Genomic DNA, 25,837 nt, shown 5'->3' with positions numbered 1-25,837 from the left:
CTTTTATCGCTCGGTTGTTAACCGAATTGCTTGAGGACAAGTAATAAGCTAAGCTTGGGGGAGTTGATACGTCCAAAACGTATCTACTTTCCCGAACACTTTTGCTATTGTTTTGCCTCTAATTTGTGTGTTTTGGATGCAACTAACACGGACTAACGCTGTTTTCGAGCAGAACCGTTCGGTGTCTCGTTTTTGTGCAGAAATCCAACTTTCAGGAAAAACCTCGGAATTTATACAGAAGGCCCTATTTTCCCAGAATACTTACAGAGCTAGAAGGACAAGTCAGGTGGAGGCCCGAGGGCCCCACACCCTAGGGCGGCGCGGCCCAGGAGGGGGAAGCGCGGCCCTAGCGTGTGGCCCCCTCGGCCGGCCTCCGACGCCCTCCTTCGGACTACTTATCGCCCTCGACCTAAAAACGCACGGGGAGAAGTCAAAGTCGCCAGAAACCCTCCAGAACGCCGCCACATCACGAAACTCCGTCTAAGGAGCCAGAAGTCTCCGTTCTGGCACTCCGCCGGGACGGGGAATTGGAGGAGATCATCGCCATCATCACCACCGACGCCTCTCCATCGACCAGCCATGTTTCCCCCATCCATGTGTGAGTAATTCCCCCGCTGTAGGCTGAAGGGGATGGTAGGGATTGGATGAGATTGGTCATGTAATAGTGTAAGATTGTTAGGGCATAGTTCCTAGTGTCCGTAATTGGTACTTTGATGATATTGTTGCAACTTGTTATGCTTAATGCTTGTCACTAGGGCCCGAGTGCCATGATATCAGATCTGAACATGTTATTATTTCATCATGATATTCATTGTTTATGGTCTTACCTGCAAGTTGTATACACATGTCGCTGTCCGGAACCAATGGCCCCGAAGTGACAGAAATCGGGACAACCGGAGGGGATGGTAGTGATGTGAGGATCACATGTGTTCACGGAGTGTTAATGTTTTGTTCCGGTACTCTATTAAAAGGAGTACCTTAATATCCAGTAGATTCCCTTGAGGCCCGGCTGCCACCGGCTGGTAGGACAAAAGATGTTGTGCAAGTTTCTCATTGCGAGCACGTACGACTATAATTGGAACACATGCCTATTGATTGCTTTGTACTTAGACACTGTTTTATTATTATCTCGCAAATGCCCTGCTTGACTTGTTACATGAGTTTCTCTCATCCATGCAACGCCTGTTATCCGTCCCCGTGCCTACGAGTATTTTAATCATGTTGTTTACTATAATCACTATCGTTGTCTCTGTTACTCGCTACTCGTTATTTCACTACCGCTACTGCTATAAAACTGTTACTACTCGATAAACTCTTGCGAGCAAGTCTGTTTCCAGTGCAGCTGAATTGACAACTCTGTCGTTAAGGCTTTCAAGTATTCTTTGTCTCCCCTTGTGTCGAATCAATAAATTGGGTTTTACTACCCGCGAAGACTACTGCGATCCCCTATACTTGTGGGTTATCAAGACCGTTTTCTGGCGCCGTTGCCGGGGAACATAGCTTTATTTGGAAGTTCACTTGGATTGATATTGTTCGCTGCAAATTCTCCATCATGGGTAAACCTCGCGATCCTAAAGTCGCCATATTACCATCCACTACAAGAAAAGGTACAACTCTGAGTACCTCTGCTGCTCTTGATTCACCATCTGTGATTGATAAACTTGTTTCACCACCACATGCTTCACTTGCTGGTACTTTCTGTTGAATCTGAAAATTCTTATAATATGTATGATGCTTCTGCTGTGCTTGATGATAGTGGTTCATTGGGATCCTTTCTAGATGCTACAATTGCTAGGTCTAGACAAATTGAAAATACTGAAACTCCTAATGCTACTACACCTGTTAATTCACCTGAACTTGATTACTCTAGTGATGATCCTGATGAAGATTATGTGGAGCTTAATGATGATTTTATTAATAGATGCAATGCTACTGCTGATGCAAGTAAAATTAAAAAGTTTCTCACACAATATACTGTTAGACATAAGTTATCTCCTGATCCTAAATTTGCCACATCTCCTATATGCATTAAAGATAAAGATTATGATTTTTCTCTTGATCTATCTCATATAGCTATTGTAGAGAAAGCACCCTTTTGTGGTACTGAAAAAGAAAGTGCTGTAGTACACATGATTGAACTTTCTTCTATGAGTAGCTTGTTTTCTGATGATGTCAAGATGCGTACTTATTTTGTCGCTAAAATTTTTCCTTTCTCATTAAAGGATGATGCTAAAACTTTGTATAATAATTTGCCTCCTGGTTCTATTAAAAGTCCAACTGATTTGCGTGATGTTTTCTTTCGAAAATACTTTCATGCTAGTGCTCAACATGTTGCTTTACAGAAAATTTATAGATTTTACCAGGGAGATGAAGAGAAATTGCCTGAGGCTTGGGCAAGCTTTTGTTCTCTTATCCGAGCTCGACCTGGACATGATTTAGAAAAGAATGATCTACTTGATATATTTTATAGTGGACTAACCATTGAGTCTAGGGCATATTTGGATAGTTGTGCTGGTTGTGTTTTCAGGAAAAGAACTTCGGACGAAGCTGAAGAATTATTGGCTAAAATAGGCCGGAATCATGATGATTGGACTACGCCTGAACCAACTCCAACGCCAATATTGAAGAAGAGGGGTTTAATTAAATTGAATGATGAAGATATGAGGGAAGCCAAGAAGTCTCTCAAGGAGAAAGGTATTAAATCGAAGATGTGAAGAATCTATCTCCCATAGAAGATATATGTGAGATAATTCCCCCTTCATCCATGATTGAGGTAAACTCCCTTCAGCGCTTTACTAGGGAAGATATTCCGTATTCAAAACCTCTTGCGCAATGCTTAGATGAGTTTGATAATTATATTGTTAAGCAAGAAAATTTTAATATGAGAGTAGAGAATCATCTAATGGAAAATTCTCAAGCTATTAGCAATTTGCATGATATTGTGGAGAGAACCTCCAATGATGTTAAGATGCTTGTTAAACATTTTCAAATGGTTCAAACTCAAATTGATCAACTCACTAAAGTGCAAAATGACTTATTAAAAAATAATTCTAAAGAGAAACATGCTTATGAAGTAACAACTAGAGGTGGTGTCTCTACCCAGGATCCTCTATATCCTGAAGGGCATCCCAAAAGAATTGAACAAGATTCTCAACGCATTGAACCTAGTGCTCCTTCTAAGAAAAAGAAGAAGAAACATAAAAATGTTGTAGAGTCCTCTGAACCTGTTAATGATCCTAATAGTATTTCTATATCCGATGCTGAAACTGAAAGTGGTAATGAACATGATAATAATAATGGTAATAATAAGAATGATGTTTCTGATAAAGAAGAAGTTGAAGATGAACCTGAAAAGCAAGATAAAAATAAAAATTATACTAAAGAAGATTTTATTGCTAAGAAACAGGGTAATGAAAGGGAACCTTGGGTGCAAAAGCAAATGCCTTTTCCTGCTAAGAAACTAAAATAAAAGGAAGAAGAACACTATAATAAATTTTTTGATTGGATGAAACCTTTATTCTTGCAAATCCCTTTGACTGATGCTATTAAATTGCCTCCTTATTCAAAGTATATGAAAGATATTGTTACTAACAAAAGGAAAATCCCCAATGAGGAAATTTCCACTATGCTTGCTAATTACTCTTTCAATGGCAATGTTCCAAAGAAGTTGGGCGACCCGGTATACCTACTATTCCTTGTTCTATTAAGAATAATTATGTTAAAACTGCTCTATGTGACTTGGGAGCCGGTGTTAGTGTTATGCCTTTTTCTCTCTATAAGAGACTTTACTTAGATAAGTTGATACCTACTGATATATCTTTGCAAATGGCTGATAAATCTACTGTTATTCCTGTTGGTATATGTGAGGATGTTCCTGTTCAAGTTACTAATAACCGCTTGATATTAACTGATTTTGTTGTGTTGGAAATGCCTGAAGATGATAATATGTCTATTATTCTTGGGAGACCTTTTCTTAACACCGCAGGGGCTGTTATTGATTGCAATAAAGGAAAGGTTACTTTCAATGTTGATGATAGGGAGCACACCGTCTATTTCCCCAAGAGGATTGATAAAGTATGTGGAGTTAATACTATTTCTAATGTGAAAACTATCAAAGTTGGAACTATCGATTGTCCTATATATGAGCCTAAAGAAGAATATCAAACTCTTGTGATTGGATCCATATCAATACAATTCAAGGTAACATGATTGATTTGAGGTTTATTTCTTGTTATGCTATGTAAAATTTATTTGGTGGCAAGACTTGATCAACCTTGTTAACAAATTCACTTTACATGCATAGAGGAGCTAAACAACATCTCTTTCTTCCTCCACTTGTTTTACTTACTGTAGCAATACATTTTTATCTTTACTTTATTGCATTATTGTGCCATGTAAAGTCTCTAATAGAAGTTTGATGCTAGATTTGGATTTCTGCACAGAAACTGATTTCTTGCTGTCACGAATCTGGGTAGGGTTCTCTGTAGGTAACTCAGAAAAATCTGCCAATTTACGTGAGTGATCCTCAGATATGTACGCAACTTTCATTAGTTATGAGTTTTCTGATTTGAGCAACGGAAGTACCTCTTAAAAATTCGTCTTTACTGGCTGTTCTGTTTTGACAGATTCTGTCTTTTTTTTTTTGCATTGTCTCTTGTAGACTTTAAGTGAGGCTTTCTATACTTGGAGAGCTGTAACTAATGTTTTATTGAGTTCTTGCAATGTGTCACTACAGGACTAAAGTGGATTAAAGTTTTTGAGTACTAACCCCTCTAATGAAGTTTATGAGAAGTTTGGTGTGGCAGAAGTTCTCAAGGGTCAAGAGAGAAGGGTGATATAATGTGATCAAGAAGAGTCAAAAGCCTAAGCTTGGGGGGAGGTATACCGGCATCACTCATTATTTGCATATTATGGTTGCTGGATACTTGTACATACTTGTTTAGTTTTTTTGAGTGGATTTCTAATAAGAGGGAGATGATATTTGGGGAAGTGCTGCCTGAAAACAGATTCTGGATTGAGTACTAAAAACATTCATGCGCACAGCCAGAATGTTATTTTGAGCTGCCAATTTTTGTGCATGTTCCCCAGGTTGTTATCTAACTTTCATTAGTTGAACACTTTTCGAGCTGAGCATCTTAAGAATTTCTTTAAAATCGATTATTGTACTGCTGTCAAGTTTTGGCAGATTTCTGCCATCTTGCTTTTCTGTGTTTCTTTTAGTTTTCATTTTCTTGTTCTTGCTTTGTTTCTTTCCTAAAACACAAAAAAGACCAAAAATATTTCTATTGTTTCTCTTCACCATTTGTTTATTTTTGTTTCTTTCATTTGTTTCGCTTTATTTGCTATTGCTAGTTTGCTATAAGAAAACCCAAAAATATTTTTGCTTTGTTCGCTTGCTTTTTTTTATTCTTGTTCTCAAATTCGAAAACACCAAAAATATTTGCTGTTCTTCTTTGGTTTGTAAAGTTCATTATGAGTTCAATGGTCTTCGGTGGCTGGAGCATGGTTTTCATTTCATATTATCCAAGCTACACAAGTGAAAAAGCAATAATGACGATATTCGACAATCGATTGTGGTGAGAGGCTGGTATGAACTCTATTTGTTTTCATTTTTGTACATATACTCATCCATGTGAGCATGCTTAGTTGGTCCATGTGAGGTATATGTCATTTAAGAAAGTCTAGTAGTTCATGATCTCTCATGTTTAGCTCCAATTTATTAATATGAGTAGCATGTCATGGATGTTTGCTTGCATTGTTTTATTCATAGATAGGTATGATATTGTGGTATCCTCCTCTGAATAATTCGTTTGAATTAACTTGGCACATGCTCATGCATGCATATGACTGAACAAAAGTCAATTAAGCCTCGATGATTTACATTACTTCAGAGTTCTTGTATCACATTTATGCCTCAGTTAATTTATTTTGCCGCAAGCATGATTATGACGATTCTTGCTCTCTTGATTTGTCGCTCCCTACTCTTTTGCTAGCCTTCACTTGTACTGAGCGGGAACGCTGCTCGTGCTTCCAAACACATGAAAACCAAGTTATTCCAGAGTGTCCACCATAAATACCTATGCATGGCATTTCAAACCATTCCAAGTAAATTCTCATGCGCTACCTTTAAACCTTCAAAATGCTTCTCATATTTTGTTAATGTTTCATAGCTCGTGAGGAAGTATGTGGTGTTTAACTTTCAACTTTGTCATTTACTCTTGAAGGACTTTCATATGGACTAGTGGCACATCCGCTTATCCAATAATTTTGCAAAAAGAGCTGGCAATGGGGTTCCCAGCCCCAATTAATCAACTTTCACTAATAATTCTCTTCACATGTTTTGCTCGATTCATCGGTAAGCAACTTAATTTTGCAAATTGACACTCCTCCATGGTATGTGATTGATGGAAGGCACCCGAGGATTCGGTTAGCCATGGCTTGTGTAAGCAAAGGTTGGGGGAGTGTCACCCATAATAAAACTAAAATACGTGTGTAAACAAAAGAGAAGAGGGATGATCTACCTTGCTGGTAGAGATAACGTCCTTCATGGGAGCCGCTCTTGGAAGTCCAGTTGGCGAGGTAGTTGGTGTACCCATTACCATTCGTTGATCACAACAAACACCTCTCAAAACAATTTTACTCCTGTTTCAAAAATGAAAAGCTCTAGCGCATGTTAATCCCTGCTTCCCTCTGCGAAGGGTCAATCTTTTACTTTTATGTTGTGTCTCCATCCTTTATTTGAGCACTTTCTTGAGAGCACAACTGTCATTCTTAGTATAATATGCTTGTCTCAAAATATGATTGATTGTGGTATAACTTTGATGCTTTTATCTTTGACAATCACTATTTCTAGTCTTTCTATGAACTTTAGAGGTGCATGAGCATTTATGTTTTGCTAATCAAATATGGGCAAGCGAGATACCACTCTATCATACTCTTTTATGAACATTGCAATCCTGCTTATATACATGATTCATGATGCTTATTATTAATTGTTGGTACCTTTCCATGATTGGCATAGCTATTAGATGATCTTATTTGCATGTATCTTATTGTGAACTGCCTAAGTGTTAGCCATAGCATGAGAATATTTACATCATATGAACAAATGTGTTCGTGAAAGTTATTTTATCGCTCAGTTGTTAACTGAATTGTTGGAGGACAAGAAATAAGCTAAGCTTGGGGGGAGTTGATACGTCCAAAACGTATCTACTTTCCCGAACACTTTTGCTATTGTTTTGCCTCTAATTTGTGTATTTTGGATGCAACTAACACGGACTAACGCTGTTTTCATCAGAACTGCTCTGGTGTCTCGTTTTTGTGCAGAAATCCAACTTTTAGGAAAATCCTCGGAATTTATACGAAAGGTCCTATTTTTCCAGAAGACTCACGGAGCCAGAAGGGCAAGTCAGGTGGAGGCCCGAGGGCCCCACACCCTAGGGCGGCGCGGCCCAGGAGGGGGAGGCTGGAGGGGATGGTAGGGATTGGATGAGATTGGTCATGTAATAGTGTAAGATTGTTAGGGCATAGTGCCTAGTGTCCGTAATTGGTACTTTGATGATATTGTTGCAACTTGTTATGCTTAATGCTTGTCACTAGGGCCCGAGTGCCATGATCTCAGATCTGAACATGTTATTATTTCATCATGATATTCATTGTTTATGGTTTTACCTGCAAGTTGTATACACATGTCGCTGTCCGGAACCAATGGCCCCGAAGTGACAAGAATCGGGACAACCGGAGGGGATGGCAGTGATGTGAGGATCACATGTGTTCACGGAGTGTTAATGCTTTGCTCCGGTACTGCGTTAAAAGGAGTACCTTAATATCCGATAGATTCCCTTGAGGCCCAGCTGCCACCGGCTGGTAGGACAAAAGATGTTGTGCAAGTTTCTCATTGCGAGCACGTACGACTATAATTGGAACACATGCCTATTGATTGCTTTGTACTTAGACACCGTTTTATTATTATCTGCAAATGCCCTGCTTGATTGTTACATGAGTTTCTCTCATCCATGCAACGCCCGTTATCCATCCCCGTGCCTACAGTATTTTAATCCTGCTGTTTACTATAATCACTACTGCTGTCTCTGTTACTCGTCGCTGTTATTTCACTACTGTTACTGCTATAAAACTGTTACTACTGATACACTCTTGCGAGCAAGTCTGTTTCCAGGTGCAGCTGAATTGACAACTCCGCTGTTAAGGCTTTCAAGTATTCTTTGTCTCCCCTTGTGTCGAATCAATAAATTGGGTTTTACTACCCGCGAAAAATGCTGCGATCCCCTATACTTGTGGGTTATCACACAGCAAAATAGAAGTGAAAGTCGGCATTCCCCATAGATAGATGACGAGGATATGTGTGGGCTACCATGCTTTACAAGAAGGGTCCGGAAAACTCAAGTTCCTTCAGGGTTTAAGTTACCCGATAATTTCAAAAAATTCGATGGCCTGCAAGATCCCGAGGATTGGCTAGTCGATTACCTCGAGACGGTGAAACTGATAGGCGGAACCAGAGCAACAGCCATGCAGAGCATTCAAGTACACCTAAGTGGAGCCGCAAGATCTTGGATGGAACATTATCAAAAACTCGGCAGAAAACATATCTGACGAGAGAGCAATAGATGCGTTTGTGGCAGGAATCCGACGAGGAGATTTTGTCGAGGACTTGGGGAGAACAAACCCAAGGACAGTGTCAGCATTAATGGAGATAGCAAACAGATGGGCAGATGGAGAAGATGCTGTCCACAATAAACGACATAGGTCACCAGAGGAGGACCGTAGTCGAAACTTCCAAAATAGACGACGATTTTCTCGGCAGTTTTCGAGTTATGACGCTCCTGGCCAAATATCAACTGGTTTCCGAGGAAATACTGGGGGAAATAGTCGAGATGATTACCAAAGGAGTAGCGAGCAGCGAGGCGACAATAGAGATGATTCTCGGAATAACAGGCAAAATAGTGGACCAAGGTTTCAGAGACACTTTGTAACACCCGAGGATATGATGAACGGGCCATGTCAGATGCATTTCTATCTCGACGGTAATGGGAAGAGGCAGTCAGGACATCTGCAGAAGGACTATCGAAATTTTCAAGCAATGTTGAGGGTCGCAGGGCTAGCCAATGCTGAAGCAACAAATAGAAACCCCCAAGGGCCCAGGAGTGAGATCCACCTGCCACCTCCTCCCGCAATTACGGACGAAAATCGGCACCAGCTCAGAATCGCGGCAGCACCACACCCACCTCCATATGTTGATCCTAACTCCAACGGCGCGGTCTCGGTGATTCAGAAAGCTAGGCCGTCTAATAGGGCTCAGAAAGTAATCTCACGACAAGTGTTCATGGCGGAAAAGATGCCTCCACCAACGATTGAGTACCTAAATTGGTCAGGACAGGACATTGGCTTCACAATTGCGGATCACCCGCAACAAGTTCCTCGACCAGGGCAGTCAGCACTTATCTTACCAGCAGTGATAGCAGGATTCGATGTATCTCGAGTGTTCATAGATGGAGGCAGCAGTCTGAACCTTATGTATGCAGATACACTAAAGAAGATGAACATATCCCTGGAAAATCTAAAACCAACGGACACACGTTTCCATGGAATCACCCCAGAGAAGCCGAGTTATCCGTTGGGGAGAATCAATCTCGACGTTCAGTTTGGGACCCGAGAAAATTACAGGATAGAAAGGCTGGAGTTTGAAGTTGTGGATTTCCCGTCGCAATATCACGCTTTGTTGGGAAGACCAACATATGCCAGGTTTATGGCAGTACCACACTACACGTACATGTTATGGAGGTTACCTGGACCTAAGGGATCAATCACAGTCAAAGGCAGTTTCACGTTAGCTGATAAATGCGACAAGGACTTTCATCGACTGTCAGAAACTTTCGGAATGCAAGCAGAGTATATGGCGTCAAGGCTCACAACTGATTATGATGTGTTGCCAGACATAGGAAGGCCTCTCAGGGAGCCAACCTTTAACACTACGAAAGATTCCAAGGAGGTGCAGATTCACCCGACAGATCCAAAGAAAACAACGTCCATTGCAACAGACATGGACCTCGCATAGGAAAGCGCGCTCGTCGAGTTCCTTCGTGAGCACTGGAAAATCTTCGCATAGTGCCCAGCTGACATGCCAGGAGTACCCAGGGAACTTGTCGAGCACCACCTAAACTTGGATCCATTAGCGAGACCAATCAAACAACCTTTGCGGCGCTTTTCGGAACCAAACCGCAAAGCCATGCTGTCAGAGATAGATCGACTTAGAGAGGCTGGTTTTATCAAAGAGTTACATACAGAGGCCACATGGGTAGCTAACCCAGTTCTGGTCCCGAAGAAAAACACGAAAGTCCTTCGCATGTGTGTCAAGACTTTACGGGTCTCAACAAACACTGTCCAAAGGATCACTTTCCCCTCCCAAGGATCGATCAAATCATCGACTCCACGGCAGGATGTGAACGTCTTTCCTTCCTAGATGCATATTCTGGTTATAACCAGATCAGATTAAAAGAGGATGATGAAGTCAAGACAGCGTTCATAACACCCTATGGCATGTTTTGCTACAAAACAATGCCTTTTGGTCTGAAAAACGCGGGAGCAACATATCAACGGGTGATGCAGAAATGCTTAGCAACACAGATTGGGAAAAACGTACAAGTATACATTGACGATGTCGTAATAACATCAAAAAAGGGGACAACTTTGATCGAGGATCTGAAGGAAACTTTCGACAACCTTGACAAGTTTTGCCTCAAACTGAACCCGACGAAGTGTTTGAAAGGATCGTATGCCGCACCTAGAGGGGGCGTGAATAGGTGCTAACCAATTGTTAGTTCTTTTTCAGTTTAGGCTTGACACAAAGGTAAATTCTCTAGATATGCAACTAAGTGAATTTACCTATATGACAAGGTAACCAACCTAGCAAGATATAGCTACGCAATATATAGGAGATAGAATAGGATAGAGGTAACCGAGAGTGGAGCACGCGGAGACACGGAGATGATTCCCGTAGTTCCCTTCCTTTGCAAGAAGGTACGTCTACGTTTGGAGGAGTGTGGTTGCTACGAAAGCCAAACCAACAGCCACGAAGGCTTCACTCAGATCTCCTATGGGCAACGCCACGAAGGCCTAGCCCACTTCCACTAAGGGATTTCCTCGAGGCGGAAACCGGGCCTTTACAAGGTTCTTGGGGCACACATCCACAACCGAATTGGAGGCTCCCAAATCTGTAACAATACAACAATCAACAACAACACATCAACAACAATCAACTAGGGAACCAAAAGGAACACTAGCAAGAGGGCCCTCAAACAAATGAGGGGGAAATGAAAATCGCTTCGGTGAGGATGTAGATCGGTGTCTTCTCCTTCGAATCTCCAAAGATCAAGAGCTTTGGTTGGGGGAGGAAGGAGATCTTGCAAATCTTGTGTTCTTGAGGTGGCTCTAATGGTGGTGAAGACTTGGCAGATTTTTGTGCAATGATTGAGCAACTTGTCCCTTTGGAGAAGAGAGCTATTTATATGATTGGAGCTCTCAGATCTGACCGTTTGGACGAAATGTAGTAACACCGGAAGTTCCGGCCAGGAGGGCTGGAAGTTCCGGCTGGCACCGGAAGTACCGGCCAGGAGGGCCGGAACTTCCGCCAGGAAGAATCTGCATCAGACAAACAGGTCAGAAGATATTGGGGCGGAACTAGGGCGGAACTTCCGGCGACCGGAAGTTCCGGCCAAGTTCCGGAATTCCGTGAAAACCATACTGGACATTACTGAGCCACAATTCGACATTTCCGGAACTTGCCCGGAAGTTGGGCGGAAGTTCCGCTGACCGGAACTTCCGGCCAACTGCACCGGAACTTCCGGCCAGCATACGAAACTTCAACAGAGAGGGGCGCTGAGGGTCTTCTGAGTGGAGAAACAGGGCGGAACTTCCGCTGGTGGTAGCCGGAACTTCCGCTCCTGGGCGGAAGTACCGCAGGCAATGGCCGGAACTTCCGCCAGAAGAGAAAAACCAGACAAAGCTTCAGTTTTGTCAGTCCACTTCATCAGCCATGTTTATACACAGAAATCTTGTACCTGTCTACATCAACACACATAAAAATATACCTAGTGTTGACATCAAACACACAAAACCCAAAAGGGCGGGAAATGTTCTTTCAATCTCCCCCTTTTTGGTGTTTGATGACAACACAAGTATTTGCAAGGAATGAATAGTGTAAACAACAAGAATGTGAGAGATATAGAGGAGCTCCCCCTATATGTGAGCATTGATACATAAGAAGCTCCCCCTATATCTTGCATCCGTCTTCCATGGGTTAGCAATACAACATAGTGATAAGCATATAGATATAAGCATATAGATAAATAGATCATGCACACATAGATAACCATAGAAGACTCACATCCGGAGTTTACCATACACATAGATAAGGTTCCAAACACATAGATAAAGTTTACAAACCACATAAAAACTAAGAACATAGTTCGACACAACCAAGATAAATGGAGTCACACGCGATAAAAATCAAAGCCAACACGAGCTTGTGACTCCCCCATGCAAATACCCAACGGAGAGCAACCTAATAAGGTCTCACTCTCCCCCTTTGGCACCAAGGCACCAAAAAGGGAAAGGAGAAACTACACGCCCCAAGGGTCGGCGTTAGCCCAGCCGGGAGGAAGATCTGATGGAGCGCCGGGGTAGGGTGGAGTGTGAGGAGGAGACTCGATCTCGAGACCATCTGGAGGGAGAGGAACACCATGCTGAGAAACCCACTCAGCCTCCGGAGTGATATTCTCCTCGGATCCGGGAGGAGACACTTCCACATCAAGAGCCCTCATGATGCTCTTCTGACGAACCCGAGACTTCTTGGCTTCTGCATGCTGCTGATACTGACGGTGATTGACTGCAGAGGTGAGGCAAAAGATCTGACGCATGCGGCGAGCAAGCTTAGACGCCCAGCTAGGTGGCTTCTCAACCATGGGGGGAACATCTTCAATGGGCGAGTTGTGGCGCTTGGTCCTAAGAACCTTCACTTCATGAGTTGTGATGTTGAGAGGAATAGAGTGAAGGATAGGAGCCGGACAAGTAGCAACCCAAGTGTCTTCAATGAGCTTCATAATGTAAGGAGCAAAGGAGGGAAGCTTCTTCTCCATCACACATGACCACATCTCATGATAGATGTAGTCCATCACATCAAGCCTCTCACCGGTGCCCTTCTTAGCAAAGGAGTTTGCCATAAGATCCACTTCATATAAATGCAACTCATCAAGGTTGCCACCCTTGGGTCCAATGGTTTCCCGGTAGACTCTAAGCATAATATCCCAAGTAGGGAGTAGGTCCGCACTCTTGCCCGGAACACCCCAACCTTTGATGTAGAGGTGCTCCAAGACTTCCCTGGTTTGAGCGAAAGAACTATCATGACACCTCCAACCATTTGCATCCACGCCCGGAAGGCGAGGGTATCCAAGAGCATGTCCAAAGCTTGCCAAGTTAGCCTCAAGAAGAACTTCATGAGTCATCCACCGGAAAGTTCTAGCTTCATCTTGAGCAAAGTGAACGGTGGCATAGAATTGTTGAATCAACCCGATGTCGTAGTCCTTGTTGAGCTCCATAATGGGATAGAGCCCAAACTCACCACACATAGCATAGGCTTCTTCAAAGTATCTTGAGGCGGCCATCTTGGCGGTGTCAATGGCGTGTTGAGGGGCAACCCCCTTCTTGAATGGCACATAGACCTCATAGAAGATCTCCTCTTGAGTCTTGTTGTGGAAACGCTTGTCCGTGACCCTATTGTTCCTAGGGACGACATAAGGATTCACATCCCGGAGCTCCTTGTACTCAAGATACTGCATGTTCTTCACTGACACATGGACATTCTTGCCTCTAACTGCGGGTGTCTTCTGCCTTTGAGCAGATTGTTGACGAGCCGTGAGCTTGGATGGTCTTGTGCGCTCAACCTCTTCTTCAATCTCATCCACATGATCCTTGCCTCTCTTCTTGGAGCCACCTGGGATACAACCATGATGATAGGAATGAAAAACGAGTGCACACAAGCAAGGAGATCAAAACCAGAGCCTGCACAGGATATTGAGTAAACAGCAGAAAACTGGCCAGGCCGGAAGTTCCGGTGAGAACCGGCGGAAGTTCCGCCCGGGGCGGAAGTTCCGGCGTGCAGGGCCGGAACATCCGGCTGTTCGAAAACAGCAGCATTTTCTCACCAGATCTGCGGCAATGGCTTGGTGAACTGCATTACCACAACATCCTATGCAAGATCTAGTAGGGAAAAGGCATCTAGAGATGTTCTACCATAGCTTAGCCTAGAGTATGCCCTATAGTTCATCTAGTGAGGTCTACCCACACATAGAGAGGGAGAGGGCACAAACCGGGAGGAGCCATGGTGGAGGAGAGGGAGGGGATGCCAATCCACGGAGCCGATCCGACGGAGGTCGCCGGAGGAGGGAGATCCGGCCGGAGAGGGAGCAGCCGCCACGGGGAGAGAGAGCTCCAAAACGGATCTTGGATGGGGGAAAGTGGGGGGCAGGAACTGCCTCCCCGTTCCCGACCGGTTAAGTGGTGGGATCGTAAGGGCGGAAGTTCCGCTCGCTGGAGCCGGAACTTCCGGTCCCACAGAAACCACACTAAACGATCAGGAACAGCGGGCAGGATCTGGCAGAAAGAGTCCAGCCGGAAGTACCGGCCGAAACGACCGGAACTTCCGGTGAAGCAGAAAAACTGTGCTAGAAACAGGATTTTGACATGGAATTGGTGCACTCGGGGAGGGAAGGGGATGTGGCTTAGATGAGATAGGCTTAGGACAGATGATCCAAACTGTAAGATGGTACATGATCACTCATTTTTGCAAATAATGCAAATGAAGACCAAAAATGAGCGATTTCCCATAAACAAGGAGATGTCAATAAAATCCAATGAAGATCCAAATTACACCAACTCTTCATAAAGAAGAGTGTGGTGGCCTAGGCCACCATATATGAGTGTTATGGCATGGCACCGCGAAGATATATCTTGGGTCCAAGCCACTACTCATCATTGAAGCTCACATATCAACATATGATATTAAGAGAATGATTTCTTAATGTTGGCATTATGGGGGAGGGATAGCTCAATAATTTAAACCGCACTCCCCTATTTCCATGCCCACATCTAAACCAAATAAAGTTTTGAGACAAAGGTGTGTTTGCAAGATGGTCAAGCTATACTCCTTGAATCAATGATATTTAGCTCATTCCTCAAATAAGAGAATCTTGCTTCATCAAGAGGCTTCGTGAATATATCGGCAAGTTGATCTTTGGTAGGAACATAGATAAGCTCAATATCACCACGGGCAACATGATCCCTAATGAAATGATTCCGGATCTCAATATGCTTCGTTCTTGAATGTTGCACCGGATTATAGGCAATCTTGATGGCACTTTCATTGTCACATAATAGAGGCACTTTGTCACAAATGACACCGTATTCCTTTAAAGTTTGCCTCATCCATAACAATTGAGTGCATCCACTTGCGGCGGCAACATATTCGGCTTCGGCGGTGGAGAGAGATATACAATTTTGCTTCTTAGAAGACCAACACACCAAGGACCTACCAAGGAATTGGCAAGCCCCGGAAGTTGATTTCCTATCATCCTTGTCACCCGCCCAATCCGCATCGGTATATCCATTGAGAATAAAACTTGAACCTTTGGGGTACCAAATACCATATCTTGGGGTATCAACCAAATACCGAAAGATTCTTTTGAGAGCCATCATGTGGCTCTCCTTAGGAGAAGCTTGATACCTTGCACACACACCAACACTCAACACTATGTCCGGTCTAGATGCACAAAGGTAAAGCAAGGATCCAATCATGGAGCGATATACCTTTTGATCCACCTCTTTACCATTGGGATCAAGTGCAAGATGACATTTAGTAACCATAGGAGTGGCTACACCCTTCAACTCGGTCATCTTGAACCTCTTGAGCATGTCTTGGAGATATTTTGCTTGGTTGATGAAGGTTCCTTCCCTCAATTGCTTGATCTCAAAACCAAGGAAGAACTTCATCTCTCCCATCATAGACATCTCAAACCTATCGGTCATAAGCTTTGAGAATTCATCATTGAAAGCTTTGTTAGTAGAGCCAAAGATAATATCATCAACATATAATTGGCAAACGAAAAGCTCCCCATTGACCCTCTTAGTAAAAAGAGTGGGATCGATTAGCCCAACATCAAACCCACGGTCTACCAATAATTCTTTAAGGTGCTCGTACCAAGCTCTAGGAGCTTGTTTGAGACCATAAAGTGCTTTATCAAGCTTATAGACATGGTTAGGGAAGTTGAGATCCTCAAACCCCGGGGGTTGCTTAACATAAACCTCTTCATGCAAAGGACCATTAAGAAATGCACTTTTCACATCCATTTGTTGTAACTTAAAGTTATGATGCGATGCATAAGCAAGAAGGATACGGATGGACTCAAGGCGAGCCACGGGAGCATAGGTTTCTCCAAAGTCAATTCCCTCAACTTGAGAGAACCCTTGAGCCACCAATCTTGCCTTGTTCCTCACAACATTTCCAAACTCATCTTGCTTGTTCTTGAAAATCCATTTAGTGCCTATAACATTGCGGCACCCCTTTGGCTTCTCTACTAAGGTCCATACTTTGTTGCGCTTGAAGTTGTTGAGTTCTTCGTGCATAGCTTCCAACCAATCCGAATCTTCAAGGGCTTCAAATACTTTCTTGGGTTCCACTAAGGAGATATAAGCATGATGATTGCTAAAGTTAGCCAATTGCCTTCTTGTGGAAACTTTCGCCCTTACATCACCAAGGACCTTGTCATGAGTGTGTCCACGAAGTTCAAGGTTCCTATCTCTTCTTGCTAGACGACGGGCCTCGATCTCCTCCTTGGTTCTTCTTGGCCTTGGAGGTGTCACTTGATCAACTTGATCATTTGGGTCCCCGTCTTGACCTTCAACTTGAGCTTCCTCAATTTCTTGAGGTTGCTCATCCTCATGTGCTTGATCTTGAACAATATTCGGAGAATGACAAGAGTTGATTGGATCCACATTGGAGCCATCATGAATGCTTGGTTGATCTTGTCCTTGATCTTGCACACAAGAGGGAGGGTCTTGTTCTTGTTCTTGGGTTGGTGCATCATTTGCTTCACTAGATGGGGTTTGTTGATGTTGAGAAGATGAGGGCTCCACCGTGGTAGAGCATAGTCCTTCCCGAGACGCCACACCGTGTCCCTCAATGGGGCGGAAAAATCCCACACCCATTCTTACTATGGCATCTTGAGGTATTTCATCACCTGCACAAACATCAACTTGCCCCACTTGGGAGCCATCATTTTCTTCGAACTTCACACTACAAGATTCAATGATAATCTTGGAAGATATATCAAAGATTCTATAAGTGTGAGATTCGGCACCGTAACCAACAAATATACCCTCCAAAGCTTTAGGAGCAAATTTAGATAAACGAACTCCTTTGATTTTGTAGAAACACTTACACCCGAACACCTTGAAGTATGAGATATTAGGCTTGTTCCCGGTGAGTATTTCATATGGAGTCTTGTTCAAGCCCTTGCGGAGATAGAGCCGGTTAGAGGAGTGGCAAGCGGTGGAGATGGCTTCGGCCCAAAAGTTATAGCGGGATTTATACTCCGCCATCATAGATCTTGCCATATCCATAAGAGTCCGGTTCTTCCTCTCCGCAACACCATTTTGTTGAGGGGTGTAAGCAGCGGAATATTGATGACGAATCCCCTCATCACTAAGAAAATCATTGAGTGTATAGTTCTTGAACTCGGAGCCGTTGTCACTTCTTATTGCCATAATGAGGAGGTTGTGTTGGCGTTGCACCTCGGTAGCAAAGTCAATGAATATTTGTTGAGTCTCATCTTTCGTCTTGAGAAAGTAGACCCAAGTGTATCTTGAGTAGTCATCAACAATCACCAAGCAATGTTTCTTCGCACCAAGACTTGCATGAGTGACGGGACCAAAGAGATCCACATGAAGGAGCTCCAAGATCCTCTTGGAAGAGATGATAGTCTTGCTTGGATGCGGAGAGTCATGCATTTTGCCTTCAACACAAGCCCTACAAACACGATCTTTGGCAAAAGACACATTTTCCATTAGTCCCACAATATGGTTCCCCTTGTGAAGACTTTGCAAAGTTCTCATGTTGACATGGGCCAAGCGGCGATGCCACAACCAACCCACATCCGCCTTTCCGAATAGGCACATCGCACTTGACGTGGTTTTCCCCGAAAAGTCCACCACATACAAGTTGTGTTCGCGATACCCAACGAAAGCGACTTTTAGAGTCTTGCTCCACAAGAGGACCACAATATCATTATCAATAAAGACGGCGAAACCCATCTTGCCAAGGGCGGAAACGGAAAGTAAATTGTAACCAAGGGTTTTGACAAGCATGACATCCACAAGAGTAATGTTGTGTGCAACCACAACCTTGCCAAAACCCAATACCTCGGATGTAGAATTATCGCCAAAGGAGATGGTGATATTGTTTATGTTAGGCCTCAACTCCTTGACGAGGTTCTTGCCGCCGGTCATATGACTTGTACATCCACTATCAAGTACCCATTTTGAACCTCCGGCGACATAGTCCTACATGAGATCAATTCTTGGATTTAGGTACCCATTTCTCAATGGGTCCTCTTTTGTTAGCAACAAGGGTCTTTGGGACCCAAATAGACCAAGCAACATAACCATCATATGGGCCAACATATTTAGCATAAACATCACCATAATAATCTTTAAATAAAACATAGTGAGGGTTAGCAATTCCCGCATCATCATCATTTATGGTTTTGCCCTTGGGGGCTTCACCATTAGTGATGGCTTTCTTCTTCTCTTGTGCGGGCTTGGCCTTTTGCTTGTTTGCCTTCTTTGCCTTGGCATTATAGCCAAGGCCCTCCTTCCCATTGTTTGATCTTTGCTTACTCAAAAGATCATCCAAGGAAAGTTTACTTTGGGGAGAGGAGGCCTTAGCAAGTTCATCCTTCAACCTAGCATTTTCCTCAATAATATTTGCATGATCACATGAAGGAGTAGAGGTGCTAGGTATGTCATATGAAGCGAGCCTAATTTGAAGTTGCTCATAAGACTTGGAGAGGAGAGAGTATTCACTCTTCAAGGCATTGTGTGCCTTGTCTAGTTCATCTAGATCTTTCACAAGTTTCTCATGATCAACACCAAATTTGGCCTTTTCCTTTGAAAGCACTTTAGTCTTAGCTCTAGCAAGATCTCTAGCTTTAGTGAGCTTGTTAATTTTATCTTGAGGCTCTTCAAGATTTTCTAGCCTCTCTTCAAGAGAAGCTATAGTTTCTTGACTTTCCTCAAGAGCATTTTTAAGAGCATGTATTTCAAGAGAGTCTTCTCTCTCTATTTGGCATTTTTTCTCAAGAGTACCATTTAGTTGAGCCATACGAACCATGAGATTAGAAACATGCTTTTTAGTATTGCCTTGTAGGTTAAGAATGAAATCATCAAACTCTAGCATTTCTTGTTTCACTTTTAGACTAGCAAGATCAACCCCTAGATCATTTGAAATGTTAGGCGTAGAGGGGTTAGGAGATGATACCTCGGAAGATTTAGCCATGAGGCAACTTTCTTCCTCCACATGAATGACCTCATTGGGAGATTCACTTGTTGATGAAGAGTTAGTGGAGAGGGAGGCAAGGGCAACCAAACCATTTGAGGTTGCATCTTCTTCATCATCAACATCATCATCTCCGGAGGTATACTCTTCTTGAGTTGATAGCACAATTGATGTGTCCAAGGAGGACCTTGCCATGAAGCAATGTGCATTCTTGATTTGAGGATTCTCATTGGGTGAATCAAAGAGAGAGGAAGAGGGAAAGTTGGTAGTGACAATGGCGGCCACTTCCTTTGAGCTTTCTTCTCCATCATCACTAGAACTTTCAACTTCATCGGAAGAATATTCTTCTTTAGTCACTAGCACAATCCTTGAGGGCCTTTTGCCCTTCTTGCTCTTGTTGTAGAATTTCTTGTTGGGGGGCTTTGAATACTTGCCCTTTGAGTCTTTGCTCTTGTCCTTGGGGATGAGCCTTCCACCATGAGTCTCCCTATTCTCATAGGGGCACTCGGCAATGAAATGGCGCTTGTCATCACAATTGTAGCAAGATCTTGTTCTTGGGCCCGAACTTGTGAACCCCCTTGAGTTGTTTCTCTTGATGTTGTCTTCCTTGGCCTTGGATGGGTCAACCCAAAAGGTGTTAGCATGGAATGCCATGTGGTCATGGTAGTGGTGTTCCAAGTCTTCCGGATAGGACATACTCCAAGATGCCCTATAAGATTCTTGAGGAATCACTTCTTCAACGGAGTTGACCACCAAGGCAAGGTTGGACCCTTTTGACATCCCAAGAGCTCGATTGCGAGAATCATGAGAGTTTTGCTCAAGCACCTTGAGAGCTTGCATTTCGTGCACGACTTGTTGAGAAGTGAGAGAGGGATAGCATTCTCTACCGACAAGAGTCTTGACATCAATGGGTTCAAACGGCATCATGCATTCAATGTACTTCTCCTTGATCCAAGAGTCATTGATGTGGGTGGCACCAACAAGCCGGAAGGAATCGGCAACGGTGAGAAGTCTTCCATACATGACTTCATGATCTTCATCCGGTAGCCTCATGAATCCTTCGGCTTTATTCCGAAGAGCATTATACTTGTTCCTTCTCGTGCTCTCACTTCCAATGCAACTAGCGGCCAAACCATCCCAAGCTTCCTTGGCGGTGGTGTAATTCCGAACACGAGACAAATCCTTTGTCCCCACACTAGTTTGAATCATGTGCAAGGCGGTGTTGTTGAGTTGACTATCAACCGCTTCTCTTCTAGTCAACTTGTCGGGGTTGTAGGGCTTGAAGCCTTCCACGATGATTCTCCAAAGTTCATTGGAGGCACTGCGAACATGAGAGCTAAACTCAAATTGCCAAGTATCGAAATTATCAACGGAAAACTTAGGTGGGTCGCCCCGAATGTTCATATGAGGATGGGGAACCGGTATATCGGGAGATAGAAAAGGTGGAGGTACTCGATTGTAGCTCTCACCTCCACTAGTTCCCCTAGGAGATGCAATGGGAGATTTGATAGTGTTTAAGTTATCACCTTCCACGGGTTTGGTAGAGGAGGGTAATGCCGAAGCATCTCCCTCTTCTAACGCACCCGTGTCCTTAACCTCTACGATGGGAGCCTTGGGAGGGACCGGAGTCAAAAGCTCGGAAATCATCTTTTTCATGCTTTCCATTTGAGCTTCCATGGAGGACTTCAACGAATTGAAGTCATCCATGGAGACCATCTTAGCGACCTCTACCGGAGGCTCCTCGTCCGACATACTCTTAGGCGGTTAAGCCCGAAATAAGAGCCGAGGCTCTGATACCAATTGAAAGGATCGTATGCCGCACCTAGAGGGGGGTGAATAGGTGCTAACCAATTTTTAGTTCTTTTTCAATTTAGGCTTGACACAAAGGTAAATTCTCTAGATATGCAACTAAGTGAATTTACCTATATGACAAGGTAACCAACCTAGCAAGATATAGCTACGCAATATATAGGAGATAGAATAGGATAGAGGTAACCGAGAGTGGAGCACGCGGAGACACGGAGATGATTCCCGTAGTTCTCTTCCTTTGCAAGAAGGTACGTCTACGTTTGGAGGAGTGTGGTTGCTACGAAAGCCAAACCAACAGCCATGAAGGCTTCACTCAAATCTCCTATGGGCAACGCCACGAAGGCCTAGCCCACTTCCACTAAGGGATTTCCTCGAGGCGGAAACCGGGCCTTTACAAGGTTCTTGGGGCACACATCCACAACCGAATTGGAGGCTCCCAAATCTGTAACAATACAACAATCAACAACAACAACACATCAACAACAATCAACTAGGGAACCAAAAGGAACACTAGCAAGAGGGCCCTCAAACAAATGAGGGGGAAATGAAAATCGCTTCGGTGAGGATGTAGATCGGTGTCTTCTCCTTCGAATCTCCAAAGATCAAGAGCTTTGGTTGGGGGAGGAAGGAGATCTTGCAAATCTTGTGTTCTTGAGGTGGCTCTAATGGTGGTGAAGACTTGGCAGATTTTTGTGCAATGATTGAGCAACTTGTCCCTTTGGAGAAGAGAGCTATTTATATGATTGGAGCTCTCAGATCTGACCGTTTGGACGAAATGTAGTAACACCGGAAGTTCCGGCCAGGAGGGCCGGAAGTTCCGGCTGGCACCGGAAGTACCGGCCAGGAGGGCCGGAACTTCCGCCATGAAGAATCTGCATCAGATAAACAGGTCAGAAGATATTGGGGCGGAACTAGGGCGGAACTTCCGGCGACCGGAAGTTCCGGCCAAGTTCCGGAATTCCGTGAAAACCATACTGGACATTACTGAGCCACAATTCGACATTTCCGGAACTTGCCCGGAAGTTGGGCGGAAGTTCCGCTGACCGGAACTTCCGGCCAACTGCACCGGAACTTCCGGCCAGCAGACGAAACTTCAACAGAGAGGGGCGCTGAGGGTCTTCTGAGTGGAGAAACAGGGCGGAACTTCCGCTGGTGGTAGCCGGAACTTCCGCTCCTGGGCGGAAGTACCGCAGGCAATGGCCGGAACTTCCGCCCGAAGAGAAAAACCAGACACAGCTTCAGTTTTGTCAGTCCACTTCATCAGCCATGTTTATACACAGAAATCTTGTACCTATCTACATCAAGACACATAAAAATATACCTAGTGTTGACATCAAACACACAAAACCCAAAAGGGCGGGAAATGTTCTTTCAGTGTTCTTTCGGCATCCCTGCAGGAGAACTTCTTGGGTTCTTAGTCTCAGCAAGAGGAATTGAGGCTAATCCAGAAAAAATCCAAGCTATCGTCACAATGAGGAAGCCAACAAAGTTAAAAGAAATACAACAGTTAACTGGGTGAGTCACAGCTTTAAGCAGATTCGTCGCCAGGCTGGGAGAAAAGGCGTTACCGTTCTACGCTTTGATCAAGCAAGGAGAGAAGTTCCAGTGGAACGAAGAGGCAGATAGAGCTTTCGAGGATCTCAAGCGCACAATTTCGACACCACCAATCTTGGTGGCGCCTAAAGAGAAGGAACCCCTCCTATTATATATTGCAGCCACACCTCAGGTGGTCAGTACAACACTTGTCGTTGAAAGGGAAGAGGATGGAAAACTCCATGGAGTACAGAGGCCTGTATATTTCATCAGTGAAGTTCTATCGCCTTCAAAACAGCGATATCGACAGTACCAGAAGCTAGCATAATAAGTGTTTACGACCCCAAGAAAATTGCTGCACTATTTTTTGGCACATCCGATAATAGTGGTCAACGAGGCACCTTTGTCCAATATACTAAACAATCCAGAGGCTACAGGTCGTGTCTCCCTTTGGGGAATAGAACTTTCTCCTCGGGACATCACGTACGAAAAAAGAAAAGCAATAAAGTCGCAAACTTTACCAGATTTCATCGCAGAGTGGATGGAGTTACAAAATACGGGACCCCCAGATTTGTCGAGAACCTGGACTATGAACTTCGACGGGTCCAAGAGATTAGAGGGAGCTTGAGCAGGCGTGATACTTATATCACCTGAAGGCGACAAATTAAAATATGTCTTACGGATGACGTTTCCAAACTTGTCTAACAATGAGGCAGAATACGAAGCTCTCATACACGGGATGAAGATGGCAAAGGCTTGTGGTGCAACCCGACTAAAAATCTTTGGCGACTCACAATTGGTGGCTCAGCAGTTCATGAATCAGTGTGACGCAGTCAATGAAAGTATGATAGCATACAAGGAAGTGTATAACGAGCTGGAGAAGTTGTTTGATGGATGTGAGGTAAATCACATCAGCAGACTAAGTAATGATGAAGCCGATGTTCTTGCAAACATTGGGTCGCAGTGTCTCGCGATCCCACCAGGTGTGTTCTGGGAGGAAATAGCAGAGAGATCTACCAAGCCGAAGAAACCAAAGAAGAAGGAGAAGGATGAGAAACCCTCGGGGGCTCCAAAAGAAGCACTAGAAGAAGAAGAGGGACATGACCTAGTAATGATGGTGCAAATTCCATGGATGCAAGTATACATATCATACATCCTAAGGAAAGAAATACCCGACGACCCAGTTGAAGCAAGGCGAGTTATTAGACGATCTAAAGCCTTTACTGTGGTTAAAGGAGAGTTGTAAAACGAAGTATTTCGGGTGTGTTACAAAGGTGCATCACACCCGAAGAAGGAAGGATAATTCTGAAGGACGTACACAAAGGAATATGTGGTCATCATGCAAGCAGTCGAGCTATCGCAGCCAAGGTTTTCAGAGCAGGATTTTATTGCTTGAAAGCAATCGAGGATGCGAAGGAGATAGTGCGAACTTGCGACGCGTGCCAGAGATTTGCCGCAAAACCCCATTCTCCGGCAGCAGAGTTGATGCCAATACCATTATCTTGGCCCTTTGCTCAGTGGGGTCTCGATATGGTGGGAAAATTACATAAAGCTTCGCCAGGAGGATACGACTACATGCTCGTCGCTGTCAACAAATTCACGAAGTGGATAGAAGCAAAGCCGATAAATTCACCAGATGCAGCATCTGCAATCAAGTTCGTGAAAAGCATTGTCTTTCGGTTTGGAGTACCTCACAGCATTGTCACGGACAATGGCAGTAATTTCACATCCAAGGAATTCAAGGCATACTGTGCAGAGGTAGGCATCAAATTGCACTTCGCGTCAGTTGTGCACCCGCAGACCAATGGCCAAGTCGAGAAAGCCAATGGTATCATCTGCAACGGTATTAAGAAGCGCTTGTTAGGACCATTGGAGAAAGCTCGACATACTTGGCCAGAGGAGCTACCAAGTGTGTTGTGGAGTATCCGAACAACACCAAATACAGCGACACAGGAGACTCCGTTTTTTCTGGTCCATGGAGCTGAGGCAGTACTGCCAATAGAAATAGAGCATGATTCTCCAAGAGTCACGGAATACGATGAAGAAGCTTCCAGAAAAGCATTGGGAGATGATGTCGATGCACTTGACGAAGCTCGAGACGAAGTACTATCACGGGTAACTAAGTACCAGCAAGACTTGAAAAATTACCACAGTCGACGTTTGCGACCAAGATCCTTTCAGGTTGGAGACTTAGTTCTACGACTCAATCAAAAGAGCCACGAAAAACTCGAGTCGCCATGGCTTGGCCCATACATCGTCACAGAAGTAATCGAAGGAGGAGCGTACAGGATAAAGGACAAGAAGTCAGGAGTTGCTGAGCCAAATCCTTGGAACGTGGCACAACTCAAGCGTTTTTACGCCTAGAGTCGAAATATAGTCCTTCTTGTAAAAATACAATGTACTGAAACGCCCGCGAGTTTTCAGACGCACTCTTTTCCTTTTTCAGGGCACCGAGTGGGGCTGGAAAAGGTTTTTAATGAGGCGGGCTCGCGGTGCTGCAATATAATAAAGATAGTGGAGATATATATCTTTTTCTTCGACAGGCTAGGGGGCTTGTGTCCAGAATTACAATATATATTACCGGAAGTATTTCACCTTGGTGCAAAGCACCTCGCAAAATAAATGAAGGTACAAAATAGGGATCAACAAAAAAGGCTCGGGGGCTAGTACCCGCAAATATAGTATACTCAATATAATTTATTTGCCTTGGCTTAACCTCGCATACACAATAAAGAAAATCGCCACCGAAACACTCGGGGGCTTGACAAAAAAGTAAGGAAAATATATCCAGTGGCTTTACAATACAGATTATGTTTACAACATACAAGATGCAACTATTGAGAAAATTCGACGAGACAAGGAAAAACTCTTAAT

This window comes from Lolium rigidum, chromosome 3, assembly GCF_022539505.1.
Source record: "Lolium rigidum isolate FL_2022 chromosome 3, APGP_CSIRO_Lrig_0.1, whole genome shotgun sequence".
Classification (NCBI taxonomy): domain Eukaryota; kingdom Viridiplantae; phylum Streptophyta; class Magnoliopsida; order Poales; family Poaceae; genus Lolium; species Lolium rigidum.
The sequence above is the reverse complement of the archived record's forward strand: the minus strand, read 5'-3'. Positions refer to the sequence as shown.